The sequence below is a fragment of the Balearica regulorum genome, chromosome 13, assembly GCF_011004875.1.
Source record: "Balearica regulorum gibbericeps isolate bBalReg1 chromosome 13, bBalReg1.pri, whole genome shotgun sequence".
NCBI classification, from domain to species: domain Eukaryota; kingdom Metazoa; phylum Chordata; class Aves; order Gruiformes; family Gruidae; genus Balearica; species Balearica regulorum.
The window spans coordinates 23,253,759-23,269,290 of NC_046196.1; positions in this window are offsets into that span (position 1 = coordinate 23,253,759).

Consider the following 15,532-nt stretch of genomic DNA (forward strand, 5'->3'; position numbering starts at 1 on the left):
CGCATGCCCGCAACAAGAGGGTCACCCAGCGGACATGGGTGCAAGACCACTGACGACCACCAGAGACCCCTTGAGGACCACCGACTCAAATCACTGAGCATGCGTGATGGGGAGGAGACTATGTAAATCAATTCTAAGAAATGATTATCATAGGACTGCCTTTTCTTGGAAAAATAATGAAGAGGTCTATTTTGATTCTATATAACCTGTGTGTTGGCGATCACCTGGCGTGCACGTTGGGTGGAGCTATCCCCCGTGCATCCAGCGCTGCAATAAAGAATGCCTGCCTTTTAACACTACATTGGTGTTATGAGGTTTATTCCCGGGTTTTGGTGACAACGTCACAGGCCATCAGCCCCGTGCCTGTCACTGCCCCGTGCCACTGGTGTCCCTCAACCTATCATCACCTGGTGTCCTGTCACCCCCCATGCTGCCACCACCCAGTGCCCCCTCCTGTCAGCAGCCAGCCAGGGCAAGAGCCTGCGGGAGATGCAGTGGGCTCTGCCGTGTGGCGCTTGGCCGCCCACGCCCCAGGGCCAGTGAAGGAAAGGGACATCTCAGGGGGTTTGAGTGTATCTTGTTGCATTTATGGGACGTTCAGTCAAAGAAGCCAATGACCAATGCACTTCCCAACTGTGGCACATCCGCAGTTGCTTGAACTCTAGAGAGGGGGACTAAAAGCTAAGGAATGAACCAATGGCATTAGGAGGTGCCCCAGGACATCCTTCTGGCTTTCTCAATCACCACAGCTGCTGCTGACACAGCCCTAGTGCATGAAATCCTGCCTTGAATTACAAGGGCTAGTTCTGCCGAGTAATAATAACCAATGGCTTGCAGACATTTCTGGGCCAACCGGCTATTCCTTTTTGTTCAGGTAAATATAACATAAAAGGCTTCTTGTAGTCTGGCAGGGCTAACGAGGGAGCTTCCACGAGTGCTTGGTTTAGATCTTTAAATGCCTTGGGGGCTTCCGGAGACAGGAAACCCTTCTGATTTCTGTGCTGTCCCCTATATCCAAGGGACAGTTATTTTTGCTATTTGTGTCTGTCTGTTTTTCCTGTTAAGAGTGATTTGGAAGCCTAGGGTTTAATATGGTAGCCTTGCTTGTAAGCGTGTGGTGGAATATGGACTACACATATTCATTCCATAATTCGGCCATAGCCGCAGTCAAAACTACAGCAGCAGAGGCAAATTAGCCTGACGGTTGGACAGGCACTAAAAGCCCATCCTCTACCAGAAACCACCTCTCCCGGGTGTCTGTCCCACAGAGTTCTCAGTAGTACATGGACTGGAATCGACATGACGAGCCTTCACTGAAGAAAGGAAGGATACCGCCCTTCCGCCAAGAAGGGTTTGTCGCAACTCTGAAAAGAGACCCCTGGGTACGCTGGGAGAGCAAACCTATGGTCAGGTTTGCTCCCTCTGTCGGGGCTGGGAACTGGAAACGCCAACAGAGCCTTAAAATTAACAGAATAGATGGAAATGGACAATTGAGATCTCAGGACCACACAGATGAACAGGGGAGTCTTATGCCTGGAATGTTGCATAGATCTGTTCCTAGACCTAAAGGCATTTGGTATTCCTCCACAAATTCTTCCAAAACCTTACTACAGGCCACATCCACTGCGCAGGGGAGGGACATTCTCCAGAATCCATCACATCAAACCTATTCTAATAAGCCATCACGCTGCAGATTTCTTCCTGGATGGAGTTCAACAAGCTTGCTGACGATACTAAAGTGGGAGGAGTGGCTGATACACCAGAAGGCTGTGCTGCCATTCTGTGAGATCCAGACAGGCTAGAGAGTTGGGCGGAGAGGGCTCCAATGAAATGCAATAAGGGCAAGGGTAGGGTCCTGCACCTAGTGAGGAATAACCCCAAGCACCACTACAGGTTAGGTTACTAGTTCACCAGTACAGTTACTAGTAACAGTTAACTAGTTAACCAGTACCGTTACTAGTTCAAATGTCTCAAGAGAATTAGAAAAATCCATTAACGAAAGCACAGATAGTAGGACAGCTCTACAGGAAGAAATCAAATTATTATAACAAGTGGTAATATAGAATTCATTAGCCCTAGACGACCTTGTAGAAGTACAGGACAGAATATGTGCATTATTGAATCACGGCTGCGGGGGTTTTTATGTAAATCAAGACCAGAAAAATGAAACCGAGAGAAACAAGATAAAGACTCATTTCGAAATATTACATGAAGAAAGGCAGGGATCTCCCATCAATCTATTTGGATGGCTAACCTCTTGGCCCACAGACTTACATAGAGGACTGTGAACTGAAAGGATTTGGGTTAATGTATTCACTCTTGTTTTCGTTTGTAAATATATGGCTGTGTTTACATTGTCTATTACCTTATGCACTCGACTTCAGACTAAAAGAAGAGTAGTATCGTGTGCCCTTGACAGTTAAAAGGAAAGGAGGCACTGGTAGGAAACACGCATTCCCTAACTCTTGTACCAATTTGTCTTTATAGTATAAAACTGAAAGAACTTGTATAAGATCTATCTAGTTGACAATGCAGACTGCACAGACACGGTTCAGTCAGCATGAATGAAGGGCCCCAGGTCCTTGCAAGGAGAAGGACAGCCCCCCACCCTGAAGAAGAAAGGGTACCCCAGGACTACCAGATCACGCCAGCATCCCAGCCCCTTCGACACCTTGGTGAACCCTCCCCTTCTCTGGCGTCAGGGATAGGGAACTGCAGCAAGACTGACTCCAGGGACGTCTGCATCGAGAAAGAAGCGGGTGGGTGACGACACCACAGAATTCGAGTTGCTTTGCAAAACAGCAGCCTCTGTCTCTGTGTGCGTGTGTCTCTGTCTGTGCGTGTCTGTGCGTGTGCGTGTTAAGCAGCGATTGGTCAAGTCGCGTTGGGCCTCAGTGCCTGAAAGGTGTAAGAACCATGTCTGAAATGGCATTTGGGATGCCCCAGTTTGAATGGGACACCTCATGCGCACAAACGCAAGAATTCCTCTTGGAATGCTATACTTTGCATTCCAGCTTCTCTCCTCGGTCGGCACGGCCCAGTTGCCAACTTTTGGTGATGGCTCCCCACCATGGCCGCACGGTACCGCTACCGGCACCGGTTCCACCACAGTTGGAAGCAGCATTTGTGCTCCCCGGGGCGGAGAGGGGGAGGACAAAAACAACCCCAAAGCGCCCCAACTCCCGCCATCCCCACCTCCGGGCTGGGATGGGACAGCACACGCGCATCAGCATCCACGGGCCAATGGTCCCAGCACCATCCCTTCCCCTTGGTCAGGAAGTTCACCTCCCCCCACCAAAAACTGTGCTTGGGATGGGAAATCCTGGCGATGGGAGACCGTTCGCATAGGAAACCATCACGGGGCTGAGAAATCATCGTGGCGATGGGAAACCGTGGTGGGGATGGGAAACCATCATTCAGGACAGGAAATCATCAGCAGGATGGGAAATCATTGAGATGGGAAGTTGTTGTGGTATGAAAAATCAAACCATGGCAAGGCTGGCTGAAGCAGGTGCTGGCGGAATGATCGCCGTGGGGACGGAACCCCTAGAACACCGTTTGCCCCAAACAAACCCCACACTGGCCAACTGCCATGGCAGGTACAGCAGCAGGCTCCCGCTCCTCCTGGTGCTCCTGCCCCACTCCAGGTAACCCCCCACCTGCCTCTGCCCCGGCTCTCACCCCATCACCCCTCTTCTCTTCCCCCAACAGAGAGGTTCCCTCTCCGGCTGCCCATGGCATTGGAGGTGCCCGGTGTGACCTTCACCGCCCTATGAGGTGCAGCTCCCCCCTGGGGTGCACCTCCCTTCTGGGGTGCAGCTCCCTTCTGGGGTCAAGCACCCCCCTGGGGTCCAGCACCCCCCTGGGGTGCAGCTCCCTTCTGGGGTGCAGCTTTCCCGTGGGGTGCAGCTCCCATGTGAGGTGCAGCTCTCCCCTGGGGTGCAGCTCCCTTCTGGGGTGCAGATCCCCCACGGGGTGCAGCTCCCTTCTGGGGTGCAGATCCCCTGTGCGGTGCAGCTCCCCCTCCCCCTGCCTACGGCTGGGGACAGCAGCTGGTGACGGGGATGCTGCTGCCCCACCAGCCGATGGGGCTGGGGCCGTGGGCCCTGCTCCAGGGGCAGCCCCTCTATTCCATGGGCTCCTGCGTGCTCCACGTCCCTGCCCGCCCCGGACCCCTCCCACCCTGCCACCCCCGGCTCAGCATCAGGTGCATGGCCCCCCTGTGCTCCGCACCCTGCCCGGCAAAACCCAGAAGCCGTCGGAGGCCTCCAACAAGGACGGGGCAACCATCAAGAACAGCAACCCCGCTGCCAGCCCCCACCAGCCCGCCCCGGCTCTGTCGACCGGCAGCACCACCATGAAGCCCAAAGGTGAGTTTTGGGGGGGCGGCAGAGGCCCAGGTAGGCAGCCAAGCCGAGGAAAGCTTGCATCGCCCCGGGGTTTGGTTGAGTTTGTTTGCTTTTCCAGCAGCAGTGACTACCCCGGCAGCCCCAGGGAAGCCCACCGATCTGCCCGAGCAGGGGCCAGCTGCCTTTGCCCAGGCCTTTCCTGAGCAGGCACACGACACCACTGTCAACCAGATGCTCGCATGGCTCGTGGTGGTGGGGCCGGGGGATGGCGAGAGCACCTTCCCCTATGGCCCCGATGTCCCCAACTTGACCACATCCCTCAACAAGCTCCCCCACCTCTTGGACTATAGGGCAGAGGGCGGCTGCAGGAAGGAGCAAGTGGTGGCCGTCACGCTGGTGGACGGCGAAAATATCCTCCTCGGTGGCCCCGACAGCCCTGCCAGCGCTGCCTCCTTCAACGATGTCCCCAACTTCTTGGAGGACGGGGAGGATGGCGACTGCCCTGAGGACCATCTGGCGGTGGCAATGTTGGGGGATGCTGACCCCTTCTGGGGGGTGGCGGCCTCTCCCTTGCAGGACCCCAAGGGGAAGGAGAGCGGGCTGATGGCAGACCTCCCCGCCTGGCTGCCGCTGAGTCCCTTGGAGACTTCTGCGGAGGGCTCACCGGAGAGTTCAGAGGAGACGTCAGAGGACAGCCCTCTGCAGAGTCCCTGCAAGGATTCCCTCCAGGGTCCCCAGGAGAGTCCCCTACTGAGCCCCCTGTGCATTGCGCTCCTGAGTCCCCTGCCCAGCCCCCCGGCTCCCCCCCAGCGCCATCCACCCCTCACGGCCCAAGTGGTGGAGGAGGCTCTGCGGAGGCAGCCCCGGGTGTGTTTGATCCGCTTGCCGCTGCCACCACGCGTCGTCTCGGGCCGTGTGGTGCCCAGATCGGGAGAGGCAGGTGGCAAGAAGGCCAAGCGCCCTGCACCAGCCGTCACCCCCACGATGCAGGAGACCTCCCCGCAGGACAACATGCCACCCAGGAGGAGCAAGAAGATGGTGGCGCGCTGGGCGGCCAAACATCCGTAAACCCTGCGCGAGGGGAAGCTGGACAGCGACGGGCAGAAGCGGACAGCGCACAGGAAGCAGCAAGCCCAGAGCATCCAACAGCAGCAATGTGCCTGCCGAGCACCTAGAACCCCCGGGGACGCCAGTGAGCAAGGGTCCTTCGCACAGCCGGAGGGGACAAGTTTTTACGCAGCCGCTCAACCCAAACCTGGCGGTTACTACTCAAAGGAACAACCGCCCCGCAACCAGCGTCCCCACCCCGGCCTGGCACCAACACCCCCGCTACCCCCACCTCGACCCCAGCCTGCTACTGACAGCCCCGCCACCGCCAGCCCCACCTCCGCCTGGAACCGGCGGCCCCACCAACAGCAGCAGGCCGAGGCCTGCACCCACCCGCTCCAGCCCCGGCCCTCTCCCACCTCCCTCTTCCTTGCTTCGCTCATTAAAAGACTTGGGTCTTCACTTTGCAGCCCCTCCCTGCCTGTGGTCATTTGCGCAGTGGGGTGGGGGGGGTCGGGGGCATAACGCAGGGGTTGGCTGAGCTGGGCTGGGGATGGCCACTGAGAGCATGGGAAGACAGGGCATCGCGCCAGGTGGCAGGCACCCGTGGAGAAACCACGCTCATTAGCATCAACGCCAGGAGGACGGAGGCCACCGTCACTGCCCCGGCTCCACCACGATTGCTGGTGAGCTGGATCCTGCGCTGGGAAGGAGCCGCAGCCGCCCTGGAGGCCAGAGCTGAACACAGAAAACAGCTCGCATCTGGCCGGCGAGCAGGCATCGCTGGCCGGGGCTCGCGTGCTGACGTCCCGGAGTTGGTGCCGCACCGGCCGCCCAGCTCGCTCTACCCCCTCTACAGCCTTTGTCTGGCGCTGCCCGGGCCTCATCCAGCAACCCCCCCCCTGCCCACAGGGGAGTCCCGAGCCTGTGTCACGAAAACTTCGCAACCGGCCCACGCCGACCGAGGCAGGAGGCTGGGTCGCAAAGTATAGAACTACAGGGGCAAATATTTTTTTACCGCGCGTGCCGTCTCCCAGCCCAACTGGAGCACCCTGAACGTGCCGTCACACAAGGTTCTGACAGCCTTCAATCCAACGACTGAAGGTACGCGCCAACAGGAACAGCACCGTCTTCTCCCACACCTCTCTCCGTGGTCGGGAGGAGCTGTTTGCACACCCCTGGCAGCCGGCCTTGCTGCCTGAAAATCCTTGTAGGCATGAGAAGTACCCAGCAGTTCAGCTCACTTCCATTGTTGAAGACAAGGCTTTTGGCTAGAACACAGCCAAATAGTTCTTTGCATTTCTTTAGCTCCTGGGGAGTACCGATCAAGGTTTTCCTGTCAAAAGAAACGAGAAGCAGTCACAAAAATGCTGAGAACCTGCCAGTCACATACACGGCGCCCACGCAGTAGCATTATCAAGACCCCGCACAGACACCACGGAGATGGTGCACTGGTGAGGAGAGAGCAGGAACAGTGCTCTGGCACCCACCACTGGAACAAGGAGGGCCCCATGAAGGGGCCTGCACGATTGAGGAGAGCTGCTGTTCTTTTGCTTCCTGTTTTTCCTCCTCCTGTTCTTCCTCATCATCTTTTTTCTCATCCTCCTCCTCTCCTTCCTTTCCCTCCTCCTCATCCCCCACTAAATCTACTTTAAAGCTCTCCGTAGAAAGTCTGGACAGCCTGTAGCCTAAGTAGCATTTACATACAAGAAGTCATCTGGATTTTTTTTTCCCCCTCCCCTCAGCCCAGAGGATCCCACGTTGTTGTCCTCAGACTCAAAGGCAGACAGAAATCCAGAGAAGAGCGGTGGCCAAACAGCGAGCGCAGAGGCAGCGCAGCCAAAAGCACCGGAGCCCGAGGGTGGCAGGGAGAGTGCTGATGTGCAGACAGGTAGGATGCTGCAGGGGTTTTAAGTTCATCTAAACCCAAAAACTCATGGATCCAGCCGCACCTACTACCCTCAATTCCTGATGCAGCTGGGAACACCACCTCGAGTTAAGGGTCTCGAATCGTTGCCATTAGAACACCCTTGAATTTGCTGCTTTTCACACTAACAAATTAGGCTAAGGAAGGTGACCTTTTTCCAGAGGGTCAGCGACCTTTCCTCAGGTTTCAGCGCACGCTCTGGGAAACAAGCCAGGGCTGCTTTCTTTACTCTTGCCAGAGGCTCATCAGACGTGGCCTGAGGTTTGTGAACATTCCCACAGCTCGGGCCCCACTGAGCCTGCTGCACTGCTGCCCAGCCACGCAGAGGCTTTTCTCCGCTGAGATACCGTTTGACCTGGGCTGGTGGGGAAGCTTTGGTCTCGTGCCTTTCCCACTGACGAGCGTAGATCATCTGGTGTACTGAATAGCCCTTATTTTATCATTCTCTGATGTGCTGAGGAAGGTTTCGTAGCTCTGCTGTAGGAGACGGGTACAATTCCCATCAAGTAGGCACGTTTCAGATGTGCTGTTTCCTCAAGGGCTTCTCTGGCAGAGGTCAGAACGGACCATCTGAACGGACCATCCATCTCATCACTGGATGCATGGGGGAAACAGCTCCCCCAAACGTGCATGCCAGGTGATCACCAACATACAGGTTCCATAGAATCAAAATATACATATTCATTGTTTTTCCGAGAAAAGGCAGTCCTATGATAATCATTTCTTGGAATCCATTTCCATATTCTCCTCCCCATCATGCATGCTCAGTGATTTGAGTCGGTGGTCCTCAGGGGGTCTCTGGTGGTCGTCAGTGGTCTCGCACCCGTGTTCGCTGGGTGACCCTCTTCTTGCAGGCATGCGCAGTATCCTCGCTGTGGATACACTTGTCCGTTACAACTTACTTCATAAGATCAATATTCCCAGGCCTATTGTCCGGTTGGGTAGGGACTGTACAAGGAACGTAGCAGCATTGTACATTGCCATGGTCAGTTAGCTCCATTACCTATTACCTTGATTAGAAACCCCTTTCCCACAATTATAGGCTTTAAAACAGTTCTAGGCCTTAAGCAGCTTTCTAGTTAATGTCAGTTTTCTTATAGCTAAGCTTCTATATTTTTGACAATTCCCTCCTTTTGTTTTCATTGCATCCCTGCAATTACTGATATCTCCAAGCTCCTTGTAAGTTTGCTACTACACTAGAAAAACAGGTTATGCAACATTGAAAAAGCACTATTCTGCATACAATGCCTATGATCACTAAGGCTGCTACAGCAAGCGCCTTTTTGAGCCACACAGAGAAATCAGGAGCCCAGGAAGTCAACCACGACACAGTATCAGGAAAACCCCAAGATGTATCGTCTTTTTGTACTTGTCGCATTTGAGAACTAATCTCCCAGACTTTATGTACGTCAGTCAATAATTCCCCTGAATGATCTACATACATGCAACACCTCACATTTAGCATTGTACAAACTCTGCCTTGTGATGCTAACATCATATCTAGGGCCACACGATTTTGTAGGGTCATTTTGGAAAGTTCTGCAATTTCAATTTGCAAGGTTGTTAACCCACGAGCAGTATAATTTGCCAGTTTTTCAGTTTCTCCTGATATGTTTAAAATCGCTTTTTCCAGTTCACTCACCCCTAAAGATGGCATGAACCATCGGAGAAAAGAGTGAAATCCTGAGGGGTTTTCTATTAGTGGGTTATTGGTCCTTTTAACACAAGTTAAAAAGGTGCGATGCCAGATTGGAACATTTATAGTTTTAGGGAGAAGTTGTAAATCCACAGTTACCAGTCCTAGAGTGCAAATTCCTCCCCAGCGGGGTGGAAGTGCTTTATAAGCTTTGTCACCAACCACATAACCAAAATACTCCCAGTGCCTTTGGCCCCCTCCAGGCCCAGCTCAAGCGAGATTGAATATGATTAGTTGTGTTACATTTAGCCCAATTTCCCACAAAAGTGTGGTTAAGACAAAACTGCCCAGTCCAACTTTCTGGGGGGTAACATCTCGCTACACAGAGGATGTTATGATATTCGTCTCAAGGAGGAATTCTGAGGGTTAGTATTTGCTCCTCATATTTAGTCCTTATAGAGGGATTTCTCCAAAACTTTTCCCAAACGGAATCCTTCGGAATTGGAATACCAATTAAATCAAACCCACGACCTACAGATTTTGGTAAAGATGCACAAAGCCAACATTCAGTACAATTCCGATTCTTTGCAAAGGACTTCATTAAAGAAACATGAGTGTTATTTAACCAAAAAGTTTCCTCTTCATTTCCAACTACACTTTGTTTACTTAATCTAGATTTGGTCATTATTTCGTCAGTATTAGAAATGCCAGCTTGAAAACCCCATGGAAAATCATAATCATGTGCTACCGGAAAATTCCTAAACCCATCTCTGATAATGTAATACATTACAGAAAAGAATGGACTTGTCAGATTCAAATTGATACAACACCAATCATTGTGTTTACCCTCTGTCATTACCCATAAGTGATGGTTGACGCACCAGGTTCCTGTTCCTGTTTGCGGCTCATATATATATCTATGTGTGTGTGATATGGACACATATTCCATGTATAACTTCTTGATGATTCCGTTCCAGTCTCAGGATCTCCCATCACAAATCTAACACAAAAGTCTAGAAAAACATTAGGATTAAAAAAAGGATTCCATACAATCTCAGTATTTCTACCTACTACAATATTTTGCCCCTTTGCATTCTTAGTTCCCCAAACTTTACAAAAGGTTTGCTCCCAGAGACTAGTATTACTATATTGTGCTATGGTTCCATTTGTAAGTACATCTCGGTATCGCAGGATGAACTTTGTCTACAAGGTATCAGTCCGACTCAAGAGAAAACCAATCAGCAAATACAGCAGTGCGTTGATTTTCATTCTGTCGCGGAATCTTTAAGCACACGTGAGTGATGGATCCACGTCTCTTTTCCTTGTAGATTATTTCATAGCTAATCTACAGCATAAAAGGAGGTTAATAACACCATGTAAGGTCCTTCCCATTTGGGCTCAAATCTATTTTTCCGTCTAAAATTCTTTATCTAGACTTTATCCCCTGGTTGAATATTGCGTACCTGAATTTCAGGTGTTATCCCTTGATACCAAGAAGCATGATTTCGTAATTGCATAAAAGAATTCTGCAAGTACAATAAATATTGAGTTACCTCCTTCATCTCCATCCAAAAGGCTTGTTTTTGCTGGAGTAGAAGTTCCAGGTACTGCTAAAATTCTCCCAAATAAAACTTCTGCTGGAGATACACCTACTGCTTGCCTCGGTGTATTTCTAATGTCCCAAAGGACTACATCTGATGCTTCTGGCCACTTCAAGCCAGTTTGTTTACAGGTCTTTACTCATTTGTCTTTGATCGTCCTAGTCATCCTTTCTACTTGTCCTGACGATTGTGGATGATAAGGTGTGTGCAATTGCATCTTGGTATTTGACGAATGATAAATTTGCACTAAAATTGCGGCAGAGAAATGTGCTCCCCTGTCAAGTCAATTATTTCAGGAACTCCGTACCTAGGTATTATCTCTTTTCACAGAGCTTTAACCACTGCTTTTGAGTCATTCTTTCGAGTTGGGAAAGCCTCCACCCAGCCCGAAAGCTGATCAATAATCACAAGTGAATAAGCATATCCCATAGCCCTAGGCATCTCGGCGTAGTCAATTTGTAGTTTTTGAAAAGGATATGTTGCTGGAGGTCGCTTTCCTGCTGGTGCCTTGATTTTCAGAGAGGCATACTGTTTGCACAGTCGACACCCTTCACAAACTCTTTTCATAGCAGTGTAAATCCCCGGGGCTGCCCACAGTCTCTGCACTCGCAAAGCTATATTCGCAGGTCCACCATGGGTTTTCTCGTGGTGCCATCGCACAATCGGTATTAAATACCTTTTTGGGAGTAACAGTTTACCCCCTAGAGTCCATTGTCCATTCTGCTGTTCGGCTCCCAGCTTCTCCCAGAGCTGGCTGTCTTCCTCAGGAAGTTCCTCAAACAGCTTTTGCGTGTCTGGCAATTCCCGGTCAAGCTCTCCTTGATGGGTCAGTGTCATTGCAAAGATGACTTGTCAGGCTGCCGCTTTTGCAGCCTGGACCGCGAGCGCATTCCCTTTTGCCAATTGATTCTCTTGGTTGGTGTGTGCTTTAATATATATTACTGCTAGTTCAGATGGTAATTGGATCACCTCCAAAAGTTCTTGAATCTGCTGTCCATGGGCGATCGTTTCACCTGCTGACGTGAGAAACCCCCTTTCTCTCCACAGCATACCTGTAGCATGACAAACTCCAAACGCGTACTTAGAGTCAGTATACAAATTAACCCGTATTCCGATCGCATGTTGTGCAGCTTTCGTGAGGGCGACGATCTCTGCGCCTTGAGCACCTAAAGTGGGAGGCAAAGCTCCTGCTAACAATACCTTCGTTTCCGTGGTAACAGCAAACCCAGTACATTTCCATCCTTCTTCATAATAGGAGGAACCGTTGGTAAACAAGTTCATATCTGGGTTATCCAAAGGTTGATCTTGTCAGTCGTCTCGTGGTTTGCTCGTCACTTTGATCACCTGTTCACAATCATGTTCATCCTTTTCTCCATACGTGGGCAGTGGCATTAAGGTGGCAGGATTCAAGGTACTACATCTTTCCAACCTGAAATTGTCAGCAAGCAAAAGTATTAGTTCATATTTATGGGCTCTTTGTGGAGAAAGTGTTTTCTTGGCATATTGTTTCAATCATATTTCAACGTCACATGGCACACAGACTACTAGGGGATGTCCCAAGACTATGTTCCGGCTTTTTTCTACTAACTCAGCAGCGGTAGCCACAGCTCTTATGCAAAACAGAGTTCCTCTTGCTACTGAATCTAATGTGCAAGAATAATAGGCGATAGGGCTTTCATGTGGCCCTAAAGTTTGAACTAAAACTCCATTTGCCGTTCCTTTGTTTTCTGTGCAATAGAGTTTAAAGGGCTTAGAATAGGCTGGAAGCCCCAAAGCTGGAGCTTGCATTAATGCTTCCTTTAATGCACGAAAAGCTTTTTCTTGTTCAGGACCCCAAGCTATTGGTTCCACTTCCTCATTTTTTGTTGCCTCATTAAGAGGTTTCGCTATTTCACTGAATCCAGGAATCCATGGCCTACAAAATCCTACTTGTCCTAAAAATCCCCTGAATTGTTTCTTTGTTACTGGTCTGGGAATTTCTTGTAGAGCTCTTACCCGTTCTGGATCTACTTCTCTCCTCCCTGGTTTAAGAATAAACCCCAGATACTTTACCTGGTGTTGACAGAGTTGCACTTTGGATAGAGATGCACGGTGACCCTTTTTTGCAAGGTGGATGCACAAATATTCAGTATCCCACATACAATCTTCAGCCGTATGGCTTGCTAGGAACAAATCATCAACATATTGAATCAAAACAGAACCCCCAGGAAATTTTAAGTCTCTTAGATCGTTTCTGAGAATTTGAGAAAAGATGGTTGGTGAACTAGTAAACCCTTGTGGCAAGCGTGTCCAAGTCAACTGTTTCCCTTGCCAAGCGAAGGCAAAAATCAATTGACTTTCTTCAGCAATAGGTATCCTGAAAAATGCTCCTGTGAAATCCAAAATGATCAAATATTGTGCCCATACAGGTATTTGGGTAAGAATTAAATCTGGGTCAGGGACAACAGGGTGTGGGGAAATGACATGCTCATTTACTGCACAGAGATCTTGAACAAATCTATATTCTGGATCCCCATCCTTATCTAATCGATGTTTACTTACTGGCAAGATTGGAGTATTCTATGGACTTTGACATTCCTTTTTCTAAGAAAACTACAATCTGTTTTTGAATACTTGGGATAGCCTCATCTGCAATCGGGTACTGTTTAATTGAGGGAGCTGACCCTCCTTTTGTTTTAATTCTTACCGGTTCTGCAGATAACAACAATCCTAGATCATCACCAGAGCTGCTCCATAGTTCCCTTGGAGAACTGCTTCAAGTCCTTCCGGAATTTTAAAAGCCGATTCTTCTTCTTCTTGTGGAATTTGCACAATTTCTGCTCCCATGATTATTAATTTGATTCCCGCCGGAGCAAGGAGTATTTCAGTACCAAATTCCTGCCAAAGATCATGTCCTAGCAAAGACACAGGTGAATCTGGAGATATCACAAATCTTCCCCATACCGTTTTCTCTGCAATGATAATTGGAAGTGGGGTTGAAATAGATTTCATTTCTTGTCCAACAACCCCTCTTATAAGTACCTTCTCCTTAGAAAGCAATGTTTGTGGGAGTGCGTAATTCAAAAGGGACAAAGTTGCTCCTGTGTCTACTCAAAAATTCAAGAAAAAGGTTCCCCGGGGGCAAGCGCGGGCGTGCGGGGGGCACGCCTCCCCGGGGGAGGGGGGTGTCACCCTCCCGCCTCCCGGCGCCGAGAGCCCCCTACTCTGCCCGCGCCAGAGCCAGAGCCGGCAGGAGACGCGAGCCCCTACCTGACGGCGCCGCTCCGCCTCGCCCCCTCAGCCCGCGCCGCCCGCCCGCCCGCCTGCCGCCTTCGCTCACAGCCGCGCCACCATCTTGCGTCTCACAAACTACTGCCCTTCTTTTGGGGCGGGGGGGCGGCGGGTGAGCCGGGAACTCCCAACGCCGCCGCCCGCAGCGCCCACTCGTAACCTCCCGGCGCCTCGCTGCCCCGGGGCGGGCGCGCGGGGAGGCCGGACAGCGGCGGCCGGTGCCTCAGCCTCCCTGGCAGGGAGCGGGGGCGGAGCCGCTCCGCCGCCCCGCCCGTCAGGCGGCGGACAGCAGCCAGAGGGCGGCCCGGCCCCGCCGAGGCGGCGGGGGGCTGCCCCGGCGCCGCGGCGCCTCAGCCCGGGGGCCGCCGGCGTCTCGTCGTCGTCCGGTCGGGCGAGGTGCCGGCGCGAAGCGGCTGCGGCAGGGAGGCGCGGGGATGGCAGGCCGGGAGTGCCCAGGTGGCAGCGGCGCCCTCGCAGCCCGCTCCTCTGCCGCCAAACTTGGGCTCCGCGTAGAGCCTCCCGCCGAGCACCCAGACGGATTTTAAGGACGGCGTCGTCTCCAGCCCCGTGAAGGCTTTTTCTCCGACGCCAGCCCCGAGTTTCCCTCGGGCGCCCCGAGCTGTCGCTGGGGGAGGCCATTGCCGCAGGGTCCAGATCCCCAAACCAGGGACGAGCGAGAAGTAACGGCTGTGAGGAAAAAACCCCACAACCTCTCCCCGCCACCACCCCCTTTTTTTGTTTTTTTCTGGTTTAGTTAGAGAATTTGGAGAAAGGAGACCCTTTACTACATACCTAGATACTTAAGTATTTAGTTTTAACTCCCAGTGCATACGTTTCTACATTCTGTTTCTTTCATCACTGTTTGCCATTTTGGTTCAGACACTAAGATAGGATTTGTTTCCCTGAGAGAGAAAATAAAGATGTGGCTTGTGGGAACCGTTAAAGAGTTACCAGTTGGTCATGGAAGACCCACGATTTACGCAATTACCATTAAAAACCCAAAGCCCCTGTAGAGGTGCAGTATCCTGTCCAGACTAGTGCCAGGAAGGAGTTTGATCAAAGCTTTGAAGAGCAAAAGTTTTGATCCCAGGAAAGTTTCTGGTTCTTCCTTTCCACAGTCACTCCTGTTCAGTTTTCCCAACAGTTACCCGGGGAGCATGGCTAACAAACTGCTCCCACAGTCCCGTCAAAAATTGGTGACAGCAGCCAAGGCAGGCTAATGAAAAATAACCTGAATTCCTTTATTATATTTCCAATGTAGTATTTTCCTTTGTTTCAAGTTAGGTTTTTTGGACAGGCAAAAATATGCCATAGCAAAAGTTCTTATGTTTGTGGAGTGTTTCTCCTACATACTTTCTGTAGGTTGTTAATTCTGTGAAAGCCCCTTGAGGTGCTGTCACATAATGAAAAAAATCCACCTCTCAGCTGCATTGAGAGAGGTTTCTAAAGGATTTACTTTTCATGTACCAAAATGAGACTTGGTTTAAAACCTTGATGTAACATGCGATGGACTCTACAGCACCACAGACGAGTGCAGAACAACGTATTCCCACAAGTTGCAAAACGATGATAAAAAGTTTATCATTTTCTGTTCAAGAGAGGTACTGCAGTTATCTGGGAGACGTTGAGGTCTGCAGCGTTCCAAAGGCAATCACAGCAGTATGTCACATAAAATATATATAGGACGACAATATCAAATAAA